The sequence below is a fragment of the Palaemon carinicauda genome, chromosome 41, assembly GCF_036898095.1.
Source record: "Palaemon carinicauda isolate YSFRI2023 chromosome 41, ASM3689809v2, whole genome shotgun sequence".
Classification (NCBI taxonomy): Eukaryota; Metazoa; Arthropoda; class Malacostraca; order Decapoda; family Palaemonidae; genus Palaemon; species Palaemon carinicauda.
In genome coordinates this window covers 51,984,464-52,006,238 of record NC_090765.1, presented here as the reverse complement: position 1 = coordinate 52,006,238, position 21,775 = coordinate 51,984,464, and the positions used below count along the sequence as shown (strand labels likewise).

General features: G+C 39.9%; 2 long non-coding RNA genes across 3 annotated transcripts in view; one reads left to right on the top strand and one right to left on the bottom strand.

The window, feature by feature from the left end:
- LOC137632638 (uncharacterized) overlaps positions 1 to 7,946 on the top strand; it is a 50,702-nt gene extending 42,756 nt beyond the window's left edge. For both annotated transcript variants that reach the window (XR_011042069.1, XR_011042070.1), the window contains exon 4: positions 7,435 to 7,946. This is a non-coding gene — a long non-coding RNA (uncharacterized lncRNA). The remainder of the gene's footprint in view (positions 1 to 7,434) is intronic.
- Positions 7,589 to 21,775, bottom strand: part of LOC137632639 (uncharacterized) — a 71,041-nt gene continuing 56,854 nt past the window's right edge. The window contains exon 3 of the long non-coding RNA XR_011042071.1: positions 7,589 to 9,101. This is a non-coding gene — a long non-coding RNA (uncharacterized lncRNA). The remainder of the gene's footprint in view (positions 9,102 to 21,775) is intronic.

The window sequence follows — 21,775 nt, the reverse complement described above, 5'->3', positions numbered from 1 at the left end:
AGCTTTACCTTCCGTGCCTAGACCTAGGATGGACACACCAGCGTCTAGGTTCATTCCGCCCTTTCGTGGCAGAACCTCCAGCAGAGGAGGTACCCGTGCCGATAGTCAACGTGGCAAAAAGAAGAAGGGTTCCAAGTCCTCAAAAGGCAGAGTCTGACTGCCTTCTTCTCCAGACAGCAGTGGGAGCCAGGCTCAAGAACTACTGGCAGGCCTGGGAGAACAGGGGTGCAGACGCACAGTCTGTGAAGTTGCTCAGAGAGGGGTACAGGATTCCCTTCTTGCGCAAGCCCCCTCTAGCAACAACTCCCATCGACCTCTCTCCCAGGTACAGAGAGGAGGACAAGAGGCTAGCTTTACAGCAAGAGGTGTCTCTCTTGCTACAAAAGGGAGCGGTAGTCATAGTCCGGGACCATCAATCCCCGGGCTTCTACAACCGTCTCTTCTTAGTAGCGAAGAAGACAGGAGGGTGGAGACCGGTGCTGGACGTCAGTGCTCTAAATGTCTTTGTCACCAAGCAGACGTTCACCATGGAGACGACGAAGTCGGTGCTAGCATCGGTCAGGAAGGAAGACTGGATGGTCTCGTTAGACCTAAAGGACGCGTACTTTCACGTCCCCATCCACCCAGATTCCCAACCTTTCCTAAGGTTCGTCTTTGGGAAGGTGGTTCACCAGTTCCAAGCCCTGTGCTTTGGCCTAAGCACGGCACCTCTAGTGTTTACCAAACTGATGAGGAATATTGCCAAATTCCTGCATTTAGCAGACATCAGAGCCTCCCTCTATTTGGACGACTGGCTTTTAAGAGCTGCGTCAAGTCGTCGCTGTCTGGAGAATCTCAAATGGACTATGGATCTGACCAAGAAATTGGGTCTCCTGGTCAATATAGAAAAGTCCCAACTCGTCCCATCCCAAACTATAGTCTATCTAGGTATGGAGATTCAGAGTCAAGCTTTTCGGGCTTTTCCGTCGGCCCCCAGAATCAGTCAAGCCCAAGAATACATGCAGAGCATGCTGAAAAGGAACCGATGTTCAGTCAGACAGTGGATGAGTCTAATAGGGACGCTTTCATCGCTGGACCAGTTCATCGCGTTAGGGAGACTCCACCTCCGACCCCTTCAGTTTCACCTAGCTGCTCACTGGAGAAAGGACATGACGCTAGAAGCGGTCTCAGTTCCTATATCCGAAGAGATGAAGTCTGCACTGACTTGGTGGAAGAACAACATTCTTCTCAAGGAAGGTCTACCACTGGCTGTTCAGACCCCCGACCACCTTCTCTTCTCGGACGCATCGGACACGGGCTGGGGTGCGACACTGGACGGTCGGGAATGCTCGGGCACGTGGAATCCGGATCAAAGAGCACTACACATCAACTGCAAGGAGCTACTGGCAGTTCATCTGGCCTTGAGAAGCTTCAAGTCCCTCCTTCTAGGCAAGGTGGTGGAGGTGAACTCTGACAACACTACAGCCTTGGCGTACATCTCCAAGCAAGGAGGGACTCATTCGATGACGTTGTTCGAGATCGCAAGGGACCTCCTCACCTGGTCAAGAGATCGAAAGATATCGCTTGTAACGAGGTTCATTCAAGGCGACATGAATGTCATGGCAGACCGCCTCAGCCGGAAGGGTCAGATCATCCCTACAGAATGGACCCTTCACAAGAATGTTTGCAACAGACTATGGGCCCTGTGGGGTCAGCCCACCATAGATCTGTTCGCTACCTCGATGACCAAGAGGCTCCCAAATTATTGCTCACCGATTCCGGACCCAGCAGCAGTTCACGTAGATGCCTTTCTTCTGGATTGGTCCCATCTAGACCTTTATGCGTTCCCCCCGTTCAAGATTGTCAACAAGGTACTGCAGAAGTTCGCCTCTCACGAAGGGACAAGGTTGATGTTGGTTGCTCCCCTCTGGCCCGCGAGAGAATGGTTCACCGAGGTACTGCAATGGCTAGTAGACGTTCCCAGGACTCTTCCTCTAAGAGTGGACCTTCTGCGTCAGCCGCACGTAAAGAAGGTACACCCAAGCCTCCACGCTCTTCGTCTGACTGCCTTCAGACTATCGAAAGACTCTCAAGAGCTAGAGGCTTTTCGAAGGAGGCAGCCAGAGCGATTGCCAGAGCAAGGAGGACATCCACTCTCAAGGTCTACCAGTCAAAATGGGAAGTCTTCCGAAGCTGGTGCAAGGCGAATTCAGTATCCTCAACCAGTACCTCTGTAACGCAGATAGCTGACTTCCTTTTACACCTAAGGAAGGTAAGATCCCTATCAGCTCCTACGATCAAAGGTTACAGAAGCATGTTGGCAGCAGTCTTCCGCCACAGAGGCTTAGATCTTTCCAACAACAAAGATCTACAGGACCTCCTTAAGTCTTTTGAGACCTCAAAGGAGCGTCGGTTAGCCACACCAGGTTGGAACTTAGACGTGGTTTTAAGGTTCCTGATGTCAGCAAGGTTCGAACCGCTTCAATCAGCCTCTTTTAAAGATCTCACTTTGAAGACTCTTTTCCTCGTTTGCTTAGCAACAGCTAAAAGAGTCGGTGAGATACACGCCTTCAGCAGGAACATAGGATTTACATCTGAAACGGCTACATGTTCCTTACAGCTAGGTTTTTTTAGCTAAAAACGAACTCCCTTCTCGTCCTTGGCCCAAATCGTTCGAGATTCCAAGTTTGTCCAGTTTGGTTGGAAACGAACAAGAGAGAGTACTATGCCCAGTAAGAGCTCTTAAGTACTATTTAAGACGTACGAAGCCATTACGAGGACAATCAGAAGCTTTATGGTGTTCTATTTAGAAACCTACTTTACCGATGTCGAAGAACGCAGTTTCTTATTACATCAGACTTTTGATTAGAGAAGCCCATTCTCATCTGAATGAGGAAGACCATGCTTTGCTGAAGGTAAGGACACATGAAGTTAGAGCTGTCGCTACTTCAGTGGCCTTCAAACAGAACCGATCTCTGCAGAGTGTAATGGATGCAACCTATTGGAGAAGCAAGTCAGTGTTCGCATCATTTTACCTTAAAGATGTCCAGTCTCTTTACGAGAACTGCTACACCCTGGGACCATTCGTAGCAGCGAGTGCAGTAGTAGGTGAGGGCTTAACCACTACATTCCCATAATCCCATAACCTTTTTTAATCTTTCTCTTGAAATGCTTTTTATTGTTGTTTTTGGGTTGTACGGAAGGCTAAGAAGCCTTTCGCATCCTGGTTGATTTGGCGGGTGGTCAAATTCTTTCTTGAGAAGCGCCTAGATTAGAGGTTGTGATGAGGTCCTTTAGTATGGGTTGCAGCCCTTCATACTTCAGCACCTAGGAGTCGCTCAGCATCCTAAGAGGATCGCGAGGCTCAGTAAGGAAGACATACTTAAAAAGGCAGAGTAATGGTTCAAGTCGACTTCCTTACCAGGTACTTATTAATTTTATGTCAGTTATTTTGAATAACTGCTAAAATGAAATACGGGATACTTAGCTTCTAATGTTAACATGTATGCTGGTCTCCACCCACCCCCCTGGGTGTGAATCAGCTACATGATCACCGGGTAAGATTAATATTGAAAAATGTTATTTTCCTTAGTAAAATAAATTTTTGAATATACTTACCCGGTGATCATGAATTAAAGGACCCTCCCTTCCTCCCCATAGAGACCCAGTGGACCGAGGAGAAAATTGGTTCTTTGTTGACATCGAGTACTTGAGTACCTACTCGACAGATGGCGCTGTTGTTGTACACCCCCACCTGTATAGCGATCGCTGGCGTATCCCGCCCGTAGGTTTTTTCTGTCGGGCAGCAGAGCTGCAGCTACATGATCACCGGGTAAGTATATTAAAAAATTTATTTTACTAAGGAAAATAACATATTTGTTGGAACTCTGTATTTTGAAAGTATCCTTCATAGGAGATCCCAGAGCACCATGTCAAATGTCACGTTTCAATAGAACTAAGCACAAGTGTGTTTTGCTCTCGACATTTCTACTGTATTTTCCTCGGAGTAGAAATTGTAAATGGTTCCACTTTTATTCCTAAATCCGAACAGTCTCTAGGAACAAAGATTCATATAGTGTTTGTATTGTTAAGTGAAGCTAGTATTTTACCGGCTGCAGATATGAAAAAAAAAAAATACTGGCTGCTGTTGCATTTTATTTCTTAACTGTATTCTTATAGATAGGAATAAGATTATCCAGGATTTTGGCATCATCTCCCACTCCATAGGGTACAAGTGGTTTGTGCAGCTATTTTTGGAGAAAATTTTACCAGGAATGCTGAAATAACTGGCTGCTGTTCCAGTCTCTTCTCTCCTTTATTGTTAGAGATGGGGTTTATTATGGAATATATCCAAGACTTCATCTACTCTTAAATTCCATAATGTGCAACTGGTCTTGTGCAGCTGCTTTTTGAGATGGTAGCTGCCGTACTTGAGCACATTTTATCACAAAAACGGGTCCGCAGCTGTCACCTTCGATGTTAATTAAATTTAGAACTTTGAGCAATTTTAAAGCTTTATTCTAAGGTCCTAAACAAGCTTTGACAGAGCTTCAATAAAAGACTACTTAATGCAATGGTTGTGTAGTATAAAAATTCTCAACCCAGCAGTTTAGAAACTGTCAATTCTTTAAGGATGTTTTTGCCATTTAATGTATTGACTGAAGTGGTTGTTTTTCTTAGGCTTATAAATGGCTTTGATGCCATAAATAAAATCTTTGCATATTGTTAGAACAACAAGGGCTTGAATTTCCTTAGTCCTCTCTACCCACCAGGAGTTCTGTAACATACATGCAAGTTAAACCGTTGAACCAAGCATCCTTTAAGCCAGGCAGTTAAGCACAAGTATAATCTTGTGATTCACATTTTCACAGACTGGTGGAGGTCATTCAATCGCCAAATAGTTTTCTTATGTCCAGTGTCTTATGGATCCATTAGATATCCATACGAAAAAGCTATTTTTAGATCAATATACAGTAGTATCTGTTCTTGATATTTTAATCTTTTACAGTGGATGGATGAATTATCATGGAAGTGCCTACATGGAATGTACTGTAAAAGTTTGTTGAGATAAGTCTATGGAGAAAGCCAGTTGTCTCTATCTTTTCAAACTGCCACACATCCTTCTTTAGTGCTTATTTTGGTGATGCTTGGTTTGAAAGGCAATAGGTTCCAGGTAATGAAAGTTATAATAGTTAACTGTATATGTTCTTAATGTGATGCGGTAAAGCACTGATAACACAGTTAAGAGGAATTTTGTTCCTTTAAGCTTGTGATTCAGGATTTGGATTTTCTTGGCTTTGCAGGTAATATCTTGAAAACTAGTACAGCCTTTTTTCATAACTAAAATTTTAAGGTGGGGTTAGCCATGATGTGACCTTAAGATTTTTTAAGTCATTGTTTCGTTTGCTTTTAACAGGCATTATACCTGATCTTTGGCAACTTGATTCAAAGACCGGATCAGATTGGAAGTTAGATGTTCTTTAGGTTTTACACTGATGTAAAATTTTCCTTTTTGGGGAAAATGAACCTTGTGGAGATGGATTTATGGAAGTTGTAACGAGTTGATCTTTCGCAGTTTTAGCAAGACACAGTGTTAAAATATAAGATAACAGTATATAATGAGTTGATCTTTAGCAGTTTTAGCAAGAGACAAAGTTAAAATATAAGGTAACTGTATTCAAGGAGCCCTATTAAGGTATTCAGTTTAAAATTCCGTTCTCGTGTTTGTCGTCCTGATGTAATTTACGTATCGTTATATGGTAGTTTGAATTTGTAGTATGCTGTACTGTTGAGGATAAAAGTCTTCCTTTTATCCTTTTTAACAGGAAATTTGGTCTCTGATGTTCTCGTTTAATCAACGAATTTTAGTCAGTCTTGATTATTAAGGTTTTATTTTATTCAGAAAAAAATGAGTTTTCTCTTATGATGCAACTTTTCACTTGCTTTCACTTACTATTCTGATACATTGCAACATTCCATTCGTAAAGTTAATGAAAAGCCACAGCTACAACATAACCTTGTTAAAAATCCTCTTAACCACCAAATGAGCTATCTTACTGGTTTCACACAACCCCTAGTTTGTGATAGAAAGTTAAGGTATTCCAAAAGTAGTTTGTGATAGCAGAATATGGACTATAAAACTGTTTTCATGATAGTTTGTACCTAGTTGAGTTACAGTGGATTTTAGTTTCCCACCATCAATATATGACAGTGGTTTAGTGTTCCAATTCTGGAGTACTAAGAATGAAAAAATGTGTTTCCCATTTCAGGGTTTGGCATTGTATTATTTTGTAATAGTTTAAAATTTATTGCGTTGATGTCTAAAGATAATTGAGCTCTGATTTTGGTTTGTACAGTATGTGATTGAATTGTGACTTGGTGGAATACTTTAATTACGATTCATAGCACAAAATGTCAACTAATACTTAAGAGAAGGTTGGGGTTCGGAAAACACTTGTTTGATTTACAGTCTAATTGATTAGAAAGTATCCAAGTGTTCAAGATTCAGAAAGTCAGTCACTTTCAGAAAGTCTCGTGTTTGCTTTTGGTACTTGAAGATTTACAGTCTTTAGTTAGTCTTCGATAGTGCTATAGATATTTCATATAATTCTTATGCTCATGCTGTTTGGTTGTAACCATTCATATTTCAAGTAATGAATATAAAAGAAATCGAAGGCCAAATGTACGCTTCAGTTTTCTTGAAGCATTGTTCATGCATGTTCACACCCTACAGTATATAATTTTATTTTCAAAAACATTTAGATACTTTCTAGGAAGGGAGTTATTTGGAACCACGAAATTTAATTTGATATTTTGTCCTAACCACAAGGAAATGGTAATTAGTTTTTTTGTTAAAAATTTATTTTGGAGCCAATAAATATTTGGGGTATTGTTGGTGTAAGACGGAGACTGTTTTTGCATTTGTTTAGGAAGTAGAGTGGATTTTGTGTAAAATGTGCAGATGATTTTGCTTAGAAAGTGGAAAGTTTTTTGCTTGGGAGGTGGAAAGGTTTTTGCTTAGGAAGTGGAGAAGTATTTGGTTCATAAGTAGAAAGATTTTTGCCAAGTAGATGGAGAGGTCATTGGTTACGAATTTGAGAGATCTTTACTTTGAAGTCGAGAGGTTTTTGGTCATATATATATATATCCTAGAAAAAGCTAATACCAGTTGAAATACTTAAAAGGTACAAATCACTTTTTGGTCAGATTTTTTTTTTATCTGATTTTTTCAAGCAAAATTGCATTTTACAAATCCTTGAATAAGTGTAATTGTAATAGTTTAAGGTGCCATTATTATCCAAATCTTAGGATACATTTTTCTGTTCAAAGTAACCAATTAAAAAACTATTTGTTATAACCATCTGTATCCTTAATTTGTAAAAGAATGTAGGGATGTATTAGCATTTTCTTGGTAATTTTTCTAGTCTGTCTGAATTGAAATTTTATACTTTCCAGGTAGTCTGTTTCAACCCCGTTTTAATTGGTCATGAAATCAACAACATGAAAAGGACTCTCTATGGTAAAGTAACTATTATAGTAAATATGACACCAGAAATTTTATTTCAGGACGTATTCTGAGGTGTATAAGACACTTTGGATTTAAGTCGTGTGGTACAAGTGTTTTAATATAGAATTCCAACTCAAAATTTATCTTAATGTTATAAAAGAAAAGTCCGAATCAAGCGTTGGACAATGCTCTCTACTTTGGTAATGGGATGAATTTTATAGGACCAATCTCTGACTGAAGTGGGCATGTGGTTCACAAGAATATTAGCTAATATATGTTGAAGACTTAACTCAACTTAATCACTTGGATGGATTGGTGTTTGAGACCCTTCTCAGCTTCTGAGGGAAAAGTGTGTCCTGATGTAACTAATTTTACTATTGTAACAAACTGTAGGAAGACTTTTATGAAATCAAAGTTTAAAGCTTGTTTGGTATACTGTTCAAATTCCTGTAATAATTGTTTAGATAACGTCGGGAGAGATAATAGTAATTATTGTTTGTAAATTTCATTTTTATTTCTCAAATTGTTTAATATTAAATTTTCACATTTCTTACCTTTTCGTTGCTAATAACCAGTATTCCATGGCATGCCCATTATTTACATAGTTATTAACGCCTTTTTCTATAATGTATGTTTCTTCCCTACGTACTCGTGAACTATTCATGTTCAAGGCACTTTGCTCTTAAATGCATTTTCTATAACATTTGTAGATGTTCTGTTATTTCTCAATTTTTTATTCGATAAGGTAATGTACCGGTAGTTATTACCACTATCAACAAACTGTATATATATATATGTATATATAGCAGGTTTAATGCTAGAGGTAATAACTAAGACTACTGATTAAAAAATCAATACAAATAACAGGGAACATCTACAAGGAAGTTATAGAAGGTGAGTTTCCAGAGAACTGCCTTGAACAAATACTGTGCATGAATATTTAGGCTGCATTTATAACTATGTAAATGACTTTATGAATAGTGATTTCATTATTAGCTATGTCAAATACAATCGGTTTAATAGTAAATGACTTTTACATTCATATCACTAGACCATTATAGCAAGGCAAGGTACAGGATTAGAACTGCATTTTACCTATTATGGCTTCTCTCTTTAACCCAGATTTTGTTGCAATTTTTAACTTGCCCACCCTTACATTTAAACTACTTACCTTGATTATAAAATAAAACTAACTTGATTACTTTAGTTATGGAAGTAAAGAGCTTAAGCAATTTGACAACAAATTTCAAAGAAGCTCCAGCCACTCTGCAGTAGTTACATGGCAAATTTCAAATTCTTTGGCTTTGTAGCCAAAATGCAACCACTGAATTTATAAATATGGGCTATATAGCCAGCTAGCTATGGGGCCTTGTGGCTGATAACTTATGACAATTCATCGAATGTAGATCGGCCCGCAACTTGGCAAATCACTGATCACATGCGTTGGCACCCCATCACAAGTGTGAAAAATCACTGGATTATATACAATGTGAAAGCAGGATACACTTTCTCGATCGACACAAACAAGATGCCGATGGGAGCGAGTCAAACAGATCATTGTCGTCCAGGAGAAATTAAATTTTTCCTTATACGAGGTCTCAATCTCGGGACGACTCTGGAAATGCAGTTATACTATGAAATAAATGTTAACAGGTTGGACAGCAAAAGAGAAAGGAGCAGCAGTTGGGGATTGAACAAATACTACAAAAACTATGGTAATAAAGTGGGAAGATTGTCTTGCAAGACTAACATGACAATCATCAAGCAATTTGATTTAAAAAATATTAGTCCCTATTATTACATGGCAAAAGACTTGAAATATCAATAAAAGGCAATCATCATAAAGCAATTTGATCTAAAATTACTAGTCCCTGTAATTATATGGCAAGACTTCAAATATCAATAAGACATTTATTTGAGAAGCCAAATGGGATTGACCTTATGTGAAAGTCTTAAATTAATGCAGAGACAAGAAAGCCGTTTGGAATCTGTGATAAAACACTTGATAGAGGAATAAGAATGAATTTTTTTTTTTTTTTTTTGCTACTGATATGCTGCTTATGGAAATAGCCAAGCAAGAAACCTTCAGACCACTTGAAATATTTCCACAACGATTCAAGATGAGATAAAGGTTCTATTTACTAAAGTACTAAGATAGGAAACTAGGAGAAATTTGGAAAATGCAGGACCAAAAAATGACTGATAACGTTACAGGTGTGTAGATAGTGGCAAATAGGAGACTGGAAATAAAGGCCAAAGATTTTACGATTGCAAACACCTTACGAGAAGAATTCGGCCAAAAATCTGAATAGAAAGCAATCCTAAGGGAGGTTGAATGAGAATAAACAAAGTTACAACTACACGCAGTATGTATAGAGAAAGATAGACATGCAAGATTAAAGAAAAAAAGGGATGAAATAAACCATAAAAGATCGACAAAGCCAATACCTATTATAGAATAAGGAAGATGATTAATGAAAAAGTGATTAGCAAGAGCTAATCAAACGGCAGTTGGAGTTTACAAGTATAAAAACAGTTTAATAAGGAGTTTTAAGCAGGAAAAACTATCAGGAAATTTACACAAATGTGTCCAAAGAACAACAAGCAAAGCATAAGAAAATAGGGCACTAGAGGTAGGAAAAATGTTCACAGAACAGTTAAAGAAAGACTGAGAATTGCAAGCATAAATGACAATTCCACCAGTTATTACAAGATACAAAATGCATAAAAAGTTACAGACATGGATCAAATACACTGACAATGAGAGAGCAACAGCCTTTAAGACTACAGTACATAAATGCATACCAACTTATAATTAAAGAACTGAACCAAGCCTTGCAATGGGAAAAAAAGTTGATGAGATAACATGGCAAAGAGGAGGAACATCTACTTGGATGAAATATCTAGTAACAGCCATCCAACAAGAGATGAGACATAAGTTGCCACAACTCTCACCATGAGCAGTACCATACCAAAGGAAAAATAGAGCTCAAGATAGGGAAACTTCACAAGTACAGTATTCATTCTATCGAAAATAAAACAGTTTCAGGCCTAACTACAGATGAGCAGAGACAAAAAAAATCTATCATTCTGAGAAAAGTACACACATATACCAAGGCACTTCCCCCAATTTTGGGGGGTAGCCGACATCAACAAATGAAACAAAACAAAAAGGGGACCTCTACTCTCTACGTTCCTCCAGCCTAACAGGGGACTCAACTGAGTTCAGCTGGTACTGCTAGGGTGCCACAGCCCACCCTCCCCTGTTATCCACTACAGATGAAGCTTCATAATGCTGAATCCCCTACTGCTGCTACCTCCGCGGTCATCTAAGGCACCGGAGGAAGCAGCAGGGCCTACCGGAACTACGTCACAATCGCTCGCCATTCATTCCTATTTCTAGCACGCTCTCTTGCCTCTCTCACATCTATCCTCCTATCACCCAGAGCTTTCTTCACTCCATCCATCCACCCAAACCTTGGCCTTCCTCTTGTACTTCTCCCATCAACTCTTGCATTCATCACCTTCTTTAGCAGACAGCCATTTTCCATTCTCTCAACATGGCCAAACCACCTCAACACATTCATATCCACTCTAGCTGCTAACTCATTTCTTACACCCGTTCTCACTCTCACCACTTCGTTCCTAACCCTATCTACTCAAGATACACCAGCCATACTCCTTAGACACTTCATCTCAAACACATTCAATTTCTGTCTCTCCGTCACTTTCATTCCCCACAACTCCGATCCATACATCACAGTTGGTACAATCACTTTCCCATATAGAACTCTCTTTACATTCATGCCCAACCCACTATTTTATAGTACTCCCTTAACTAGCCCCAACACTTTGCAACCTTCATTCACTCTGACGTACATCTGCTTCCACTCCACCATTTGCTGCAACAACAGACCTCAAGTACTTAAACTGATCCACCTCCTCAAGTAACTCCATTCAACCTTGCACCACCTTCCCTTCTCGTACATCTCATAACCTTACTCTTACCCACATTAACTCTTAACTTTCTTCTCTCACACACCCTTCCAAATTCTGTCACTAGTCGGTTAAGCTTCTCTTCTGTGTCTGCTACCAGTACAGTATCATCCGCAAACAACTGATTTACCTCCCAATAATATTTTCTATAATATGTAGTCAGGTTTCTCAGGAAATCATAAGTATTTGTATCTGAATAAAGGAGCAAATGAAGTGCAAAATATCAATGAAATAACAAGACTGGCTCCTGTCACAATAGGTATGTAACAAGAGGGTTGTGACAACCTGTCACATGAAGATGATATGCCCACAATGATAATTAAAAGAACTTCAAATGCTTCAGGTACACACACACATACCAAAGGCACTTCCCCCAATTTTGGGGGGTAGCCGACATCAACAAAGAAACAAAACAAAATGGGGACCTCTACTCTCAGGTACAGTATAGCAATTACATTTAGAAAGGGTAAAATGTGAACGAGTTTAATAACAACAAAGAGTAATCTTTGATGCAAGTTGAACATATGTGAGTGACAGGCTGCATGAAATATAAGAGTAGGAAAGTTAAAGATACAATGAAAAGGAAATTAGAAGTTTAGTCGAGTGTAAGGAAAAGACATGAACTGGAAATGCTACAAATAGCAAAATGAGAGGAAGTAGTAATGTCAGTGAAACATGATACTGACTGTAAAGAAATTATTAACAGCTGAAAAACTAGTGAATATTATACAATACAATAACCAATAAAGTTCAACAGGAAGCTTTTAATTACAGGTAAAGAGAATGGATTGATAATTGATATGGACTTGAAGAAAAAGGATTGGCAGGTTCGAAAACAAATATGACATACAGAGATCATGGACTCCGGGAAATGGTGAAAGGAGATGACTTTAGTTCGAAGGATGATCAAGAAAGTTATGAAAGGCAACAAAAAAACTATATCATAAAAGAGGGAATCAAATAAGACAGGAGACCTGGGAGATTGGCAGTTGGTGGTTGAAAGAATTAAAGACACTAGATGGAGGGAAATGGGGTTTAGAAGTTGGATAACACAAATGGGAGTAATGGATCTATGAGAATTGGGACTGGAGTGGGAAAGCCATTTCAGTGGTCAAGTCCAAAAATAACTTTGCAAAGGCAAGTCAGAGAAACACAAAATGTTGTAACTCGGAATCACAAAGAAAATTAAAATAAAAAATCAACAAAGAAAAATAAAGGAGAGAACAAGCCCTGAAAATGGTTATAAAGTATAGTAGGTGATTTGATTTTTAACTACAGTACTTGCTGGACAAATTGAGCCGGGACAAGAAGAATGTTCCTTGAGAATATTTGGGCTACAGGCAGAAGTCTGCTGAGTATACTGAGACTACTTTAGGAGGAGGAAGCTATGGGCAAATATAAGTGGACTTAGGGAAAAAAGAGGAAATAAAAAAGAAGATAAATTAACTAATGAAAGATATATCCATATGATGGAGTGGAACTATAAAACTATATTAAAAATATGATCATCAATAATTACATACAACTAATACACCATAAAATGTCAAAACGTTAGATTACGAGAATCTTTTGCTATTTTGAAACTCCAAATCTATAATTAAATAGGTCAACACAAAAAGCTTTAAAAAAGACCACTAAACAGTAACATCAGGGAAAAAAAATAAGAAAAGGAACTTAACAAAAAGGATTTCAATGATTAGCTCCTCTCAGGAATGGAAGCATGATAAAACAATCCAATTAAGAGAAGCAACAACATGCAAGAATGAGATTGTAAAAGTCCTTAGTAGAAGGAGCAACTAAAGAATGGGTCAAGAACTAGTTAACAGTTCTCTATTTCACACAGCTCCTGTAATGGACACGTTTTGGGCCCGCCACCAAGCTTATTTCTTCATTGCAAGTTTTTCGTAATAACGCGTAGTGAGGGTGTGATGGACGGATGTAGTTTTGTCTTAAAAAGCAAGCAAATGCTGCCATACAACTTTCTCCCAGGTTGCAAGCAAGAGAAATTTTTCTTAAGTTTTTAGAATATCAATCCCAAACCAGTAGTCGTACTGAGAGAGGAATGGTCCAGAAATAGAACGCTTGAGATAGCAAAGCACTAAGAGAAAAGATAAAGTTGAAAAGATAAGAAAGTTGTTATGAAGGTTGGCCATAGATCGCAAATACTCATATTCAAGGGTTACAGGAAGGCAGACTCAAATTATTTCCAAAAGCAAACAAAAGCAGAGGAGTCTGCCCAGAAAAAGATAAGGGAAATTTGAACACAGAAGTACAATAACTCAAGTCTGAAGGCTTTAAGCTTGAAATGTACGACACAATGGGTAACTTCTGTGGCAATATGGCAGATCTCTTCTCTGCAAATAATATAGGCTACTCGAAAAAACAATCCCCCCACTACATTCCCAAGAAATTACAGCAAGGAATAGGCAACATATAGTATTGGAATACTATGATAAAATACTGAAGTTATTAAGGGTTTAAGAAAATCACTTAAATTTTCCATCGGAGGAATCGGAAGATGGATAAACAAAAGAGGAATAACAACTAAATAATGAGTATGATGTACCAAAGATTGATGGCTAATGAGTTAAAGGACAAAGCCAATGGTGCCATAGAAGTACAAATTGCCACAGTCAATAATTTACCCTTGGTACAAAATAATCCATAAAATTCTAAAATGTACTATGAATGCTAAAAAAAGAGAGAGAGAGAGAGAGAGAGAGAGAGAGAGAGAGAGAGAGAGAGAGAGAGAGAGAGAGAGAGAAGAAATATATATATATATATACACATATATATATATCTATATATATATATCTATATATATATATATAGATATATAGAGATATATATCTATATATATATATATAGATATATAGAGATATATAGATATATATATATATATATATATATATATATATATATATATATATATATATATATATATATATATATATATATATATATATATATATATATATATATATATATATATATATATATATATATATATATATATATATATATATATATATATATATATATATATATATATATATATTAGGGAAACCTCTATTATCCAGTAATAGAGCTGAACATTAACATGGAACTGATTTTAATTCAAATACCATTAAATTTCACAAAAAACATCTGAGTGTCAGTAAAGTACAGACAAAAAAGAGAAAAATTTTATTTTTATAATAAAATAAATTTTTGAATATACTTACCCGGTGATTATAATAGCTGCAACTCTGTTGCTCGACAGAAAACTCTAAGGTAAAATTCGCCAGCGATCGCTACACAGGTTGCGGGTGTGCCCAACAGCGCCATCTGTCGTCCAGATACCCAGTACTCAATGTAAACAAAGAACTCAATTTTCTCCTCGTCCCACTGCGTCTCTATTGGGGAGGAAGGGAGGGTCCTTTAATTTATAATCACCGGGTAAGTATATTCAAAAATTTATTTTATTATAAAAAATAAAATTTTTCAATATTTAACTTAGCCGGTGATTATAATAGCTGATTCACACCCAGGGGGGTGGGTAGAGACCAGCAAAATATGTTTACATTATTATGAGCTAAGAATTTTTATTTCATTTTAGAAGTTATCAAAATAACAAAAACAAAATAAATAGGTACCTGGTAAGGAAGTCGACTTGAACAATTACTCTGCCTTTTTAAGTACGTCTTCCTTACGGAGCCTCGCAATCCTCTTAGGATGCTGATCGACCCCTAGGATCTGAAGTATCAAGGGTTGCAACCCATACAACAGGACCTCATCAAAACCCTTAATCTAGGCGCTTCTCAAGAAATGACTTTGACCACCCGCCAAATCAACCAGGATGCGAAAGGCTTCTTAGCCTTCCGGACAACCCAAAAACAACAATAAAAACATTTCAAGAGAAAGATTAAAAAGGTTATGGAATTAGGGAATTGTAGTGGTTGAGCCCTCACCCACTACTGCACTCGCTGCTACGAATGGTCCCAGTGTGTAGCAGTTCTTGTAAAGAGACTGGACATCTTTCAAGTAAAATGACGCAAACACTGACTTGCTTCTCCAATAGGTTGCGTCCATTATACTTTGCAGAGATATATTTTGCTTAAAGGCCACGGAAGTTGTTACAGCTCTAACTTCGTGCGTCTTCACCTTAAGCAAAGTTCGGTCTTCCTCACTCAGATGTGAATGAGCTTCTCGTATTAACAATCTGATAAAGTCTGACCAAGCATTCTTTGACAAAGGCAAGGATGGTTTCTTAACTGAACACCATAAAGCTTCAGATTGGCCTTGTAAAGGTTTAGTACGCTTTAAATAGAACTTAAGAGCTCTAACAGGGCATAAGACTCTTTCTAGTTCATTGCCTACGATCTCCGATAAGCTGGGGATATCGAAAGATTTAGGCCAAGGCCGAGAAGGCAGCTCATTTTTGGCTAGAAAACCAAGTTGTAGCGAACAAGTGGCTTTTTCTGACGAAAATCCTATGTTCTTGCTGAAGGCATGAATCTCACTGACTCTTTTAGCCGAGGCTAAGCATACCAGGAAAAGTGTCTTAAGAGTGAGATCTTTCAGGGAGGCTGATTGTAACGGCTCCAACCTGTCTGATATGAAGAATCTTAGTACCACGTCTAAATTCCATCCAGGGGTAGCCAAACGACGCTCCTTGGTGGTCTCAAAAGACTTAAGGAGGTCTTGCAGATCTTTATGTTTGGAAAGATCTAAGCCTCTATGCTGGAAGACCGATGCCAACATGCTTCTGTAGCCCTTGATAGTGGGAGCTGAAAGGGATCGTCCTTTTCTCAGGTATAAGAGAAAAACAGCTATTTGAGCTACAGAGGTACTGGTCGAGGATACAGAAACTGACTTGCACCAGTCTCGTAAGACTTCCCACTTCGATTGGTAGACTCTAATGGAAGAAGCTCTCCTTGCTCTAGCAATCGCACTGGCTGCTTCCTTCGAAAAGCCTCTAGCTCTCGAGAGTCTTTCGATAGTCTGAAGGCAGTCAGAGGAAGAGCGTGGAGGCTTTGGAGTACCTTCTTTACGTGTGGCTGACGTAGAAGGTCTACCCTTAGAGGAAGACTACTGGGAACGTCTTCTAACCATCGAAGTATCTCGGTGAACCATTCTCTCGCGGGCCAGAGGGAAGCAACTAACGTCAACCTTGTCCCTTCGTGAGAGGCGAACTTCTGCAGTACCTTGTTGACAATCTTGAACGGTGGGAATGCGTAGAGATCCAGATGTGACCAATCTAGGGGGAAAGCATCTATATGTATTGCTGCTGGGTCCGGGACTGGAGAGCAATAGATTGGAAGCCTCTTGGTCAGCGAGGTTGCAAAGAGATCTATGGATGGTTTTACCCCAAGTGGCCCAAAGTCTCTTGCACACATCCTTGTGGAGGGTCCATTCGGTTGGAATTACTTGCCCTTTCCGACTGAGACAATCTGCTATGACGTTCAAGTCGCCTTGGATGAACCTCGTTACTAGGGAGATGTCTTGACCTTTTGACCAGATGAGCAGGTCCCTTGTGATCTCGTACAACGTCAGTGAGTGGGTACCTCCTTGTTTGGAGATGTACGCCAAGGCCGTGGTGATGTCCGAGTTAACTTCCACCACTTTGCCTCGAAGGAGAGACTTGAAGCTTTTCAAGGCCAGATGTACTGCCAACAGCTCCTTGCAGTTGATATGCATGCTCCTCTGACTCGAGTTCCACAGTCCTGAGCATTCCCGACCGTCTAGTGTCGCGCCCCAGCCCACGTCCGAGAAGAGAACGTGGTTGGGAGTCTGAACAGCCAGGGGAAGACCCTCTCTTAGGTTGATATTGTCCTTCCACCAAGTCAGACAAGACTTTATCTTTTCGGAAACCGGGATCGAGACCGCTTCTAGCGTCTTGTCCTTTTTCCAGTGAAAAGCTAGATGGTATTGAAGAGGACGGAGGTGTAGTCTTCCTAGTGACACAAATGTTCCACGGATGACAGCGTCCCTACCAGACTCATCCACAGCCTGACTGAGCAGCGTTCTTCTTCAGCATCTTCTGGATGGATAGCAGGGCTTGATCTATTCTGGGGGCTGATCGTCTTGTTGTTCAGCAACGTCCTCATCAGAGGGTTCCTCATCCGAAAACTGATGAGGGAACTGCAACGGAGTGGGCAACGTCTGGCTCGCTGAGTCCGGTCGCACTGGTGGATGCGTGACGGAGCCGGACGCAATATCATGGAACTGCTGCAGTCTGTGAACTGTCAACAACCATGGGTGCGCGAGGAAGCACAGCGTCAACCCGAGACTATCTAGACCGTCTGGGTTGTGCAGTCAACACCCTACCGGGTTGCTGAGGTTGACGCACTGCGTCAAAACAAGTCACCTCTGCTGGTTGTTGAACGTCCTGAACGTCAACAACCACCTCCGAGCGTCGCTTAACGTCAACGTGCGGCTGGCAACCCACACTGGGTCGCATCGGTGGAGGAACCACCTCAACTGGCAGACGCGAGTAGGTTACCTCAGCGTCAACAGGGCCCACAACCGACCGGTTGGAAGGTTGTTGGCCAGAAGGTTCGGTAGCAACCTTCTCCGCATTAAAGTCCTCTATCAAGGACGCAAGCTTGGACTGCATGTCTTGCAGCAAAGCCCATTTAGGGTCTACGGGAGCAGGTGTGGCAACAGACGGGGTTAGCAACTGAGGCGGTACCGTTTACCATCCCTGAAAGCCTTGTTATGCGTGACATAATTGTACAGCAAAACTTCAAAGGCTCGAAAACAGCTGTGAAGTTGACCTGTAAACAACTTGGAGCGTCTCCTGGCCAGACGCCAGGGAGAGTCTACGAGAATTGAGAAGTCTATCTGGGCAGAGGCATGAACTCCCAAGCCGAGAACTTCTCTCGTGTCATACCAGACTCTCGCTCTATAAACCAGTTTAAAAGAAGGGAAAGCAAAGGCTGTATCCCCCAAACTCCTCCTGGTGAAAAACCAGTCGCCTAGCCAACGTAAAGCTCTCTAGGAGAGCGAGAGAGCACTAGCTTAAAAGCTAGGCCTAGTGTAAGCTCTGACGTTTAGGCGAACGAGGAGCAGCAGTTACAAAAAGATCCGGACAAAGATCCTTAAAAAAAACATCATGATTTAATTAAAGTCCATAGGAGGCTAAGCAGCTTTAGGCTCCTCTCCATCTGACAGAATCCTCAAGGGAATATCAGTAGGAGGGGGAACAGCAACTTCCTCATCTACAGGAACCTTGTCCGATAAAAGCTGAGTCTCAAGCAAGGGAGAGACCTACCGTGGTGGCAATGCTTTACAAGCAGAGTCCACACTCACTGGTGCATTAGTAGCGGACCATAACGCAACGTCATGTAACTGCTTGACAGTTTGTGAACTGTCAACAACTGAACTGTCAACCACAACAGGTGCGTCAGGACGCACAGCGTCCACTCGAGACTGCTTTGACTGCCTAGACTGAGCAGTCAAAACAACTCTAGAATGCGGAGGTTGACGCCCAGCGTCAAAACAAGTCAACTCCGATTGTTAGTGAACGTCTTGAACGTCAACAGGAGCCTCAGCAAGTGGCCTAACGTCCAAATGCGGCTGAAAAACCACACGAGACCGCATCGAGTGTGGTTCTAAACAACCTGACTGACGTGACTAAGCTACGCCAACGTCAACAGTAAGCACAAAGGAACGTTAGGTTGGCTGAAAGCCAGGATATCGATGAGATAAACGGCTAGACTCAACGGACTAATCGGCAGAATAGTCTTCCATAAGGGAGGCAAGCATATACTGCATGTCTTGCCATACAACCCATTAAGGATCAACGGAAATGGTTGTGGTAAGAGACGAGGGTAACGTCTGTGACCGCAACACTTTGCCTACAAAAAAAGACTCTCGGAGTCTGTGTTACGCTTTTGTTAGGCGGCGAGCAGTTATCCGATGACTGCATAGGGTCAGAGCTGTCCTAATGGTTGTAACCAGGACGCTGGACCTGTCCTGAAAGGACTGACTTTCGCTTAAGGGCTTCGAAACCTTGTGACAGGTTTCTTATGCGAAAAGCCTTCGGATGACGAGGAGAAACAACGTCTCTCTCGTCTTATGGTAAGGGAGATCTTGGTAAGATACACCCGATACCATAGAGGGAAAACGTCTGTTCGTTGGTCAAGGCCTCTCGAACCCATAAGTCGTTTGACATTACTTCTCCCCTGGGCTTGGGAGCATGTAAGAGGTCCCGGACTAGGTGAACGACAGGCACGAACAGACGAACCCTCGGACGCAACACTGTAACACTTTGCGCATATCACTTTATCACTTCGATTTTCTGTTTTGCACTTATTTCACTGAAATTTTACTGATTTCTACCTGAAACACGCAATTCTACCCTTCATTAAAAGGTAGTAATTGCGAAATCAGTCGTATAATGCAAGCTCATTAATACCAGCAAAAAACAGAAAACATATTTAAAGATAAAAAAAAAAAATCAGTAGCTGGGAAAGAGACTAAACACTAGTTCATATAACTACGTTTTCAATCTCTCACCGCACATAGCCTGGGGACGAGAATAAAAAACTAAAACGTTTTATCCTTCCTCCCCGTACAGCGACTAGGGACGAGAGTAACACGAGAACAACGTTACCCGCTTGAACGGAACGTTTTCTCTCCTCTCTCTCCCTCCGTCTCTATCTCTCTCTCTCTTTCTCTCTTGATTTCGCACCTGAGAGAAGAGCCCAATTATATTTCGTCAAAAAAACATGTTATTTGACTAAAGGAAAAAACTGAAAGGTTTTTCAAATAAAAAGTTCCTTTAAAATAGAATTTAAAACATTTAAGCTAAGAAAGAATGAACAAAACGTCAGAATCGATTTACTCTTACTGCAAAGTGAAACCGTGATACACTCTCTCTCTATCGTAACGATAGAGCGCATGTTGAACGTCCTGAACGTCAACAACTGCGTAGCATAAATAAACTAAACGTTAGTTCATCTTTGAAAACAGTACGAAGACTATCAAAGAAATTCTTTCATAAAATATTACATTTAAAAAGTTTTAAATCCTTAGCTCTTTAAAAGCTAATTACGATATAAAGGGCTCAACGTTGATTAACTTCGGTTTCCAAGTTAGGACCGCCTACTCTCAGGAAAGGTCTATATAAACAAAACAATAAAATTATTTTTATATGTTTATAATAAATGGAAAGTTAATCGAAGAGGCCTAATAAAGGCGGAGAGATATAAAATATATAGAGGAAAATCTATAACGTGATATAATTACTAAAAGCCTAAACACACTTCCGCTAAGGGAAGGGTCGGCCATTTAAAAGTGAAAGAAAGTCCATACTCTCTTTGTCACCATAATTAAATCTATCCAAAACGAGTTCAAGATTTAAGATGAAGATAAAACACCTGCATAGCGAAAGCTCAAAACTAGAATAGTGTACTTCACCAATTAGTTGTGAAAACAAATCCAGTTTAGCAACAGCGAATAAGCACGTCTTGTCGGGAGCACGACAGAGAGAAAATTGAGTTCTTTGTTTACATTGAGTACTGGGTATCTGGACAACAGATGGCGCTGTTGGGCACACCCGCAACCTGTGTAGCGATCGCTGGCGAATTTTACCTTAGAGTTTTCAGTCGAGCAACAGAGTTGCAGCTATTATAATCACCGGCTAAGTTAAATATTGAAAAAACTAAATATACAAGATAAGAGTCAAGCCAAGTACAAAAAGAAAAGCCACAATAGAAGTCACTCAGTACAGCAAAGATGTATGGCACTTTAAAGCAGACAGAGAAAGAGAATTAGCCCAGTCTTACGAAAAGGGAACAACAACACATTAACTTTTGTGGAAAAAATGGAGTAAGGTTATATAGAATAAAAAATTCAAAAACCTACAACAAACAGTATTTGAAAGGAGAAAAAATGTATATTAATCTGTAATTCCTTCTACAGACTAACATGATTAGCAATTTGAAGAACATCAACACACTAAATAAGTGTAAGAAAGGCTTCCAGGGTAAGTGATGCAACTTCATCATAACATCAGATCAGAAATTAATAAAATGAGACAAATGTCAATCAATAATCAACACAACTTCGTTAGGAAGATTCTTTTAAGCAGACAACTTCAAATCAACATCAGATTTCGGGAAAAGTCTAACGACATACTTGAAAGAAGAAACGGTAAAGAAACGAGAAATACAGTAGAAATAAAACCCAGCAAAATGATGTCTGTAATGCATGAAATGGAAGCAAAAACCAAGAGCAGTCTCAAATTCTTATGTATATTGTAGCACTGTTATAACATGATGAGAATTGTAAAGCACAATAAAAAAT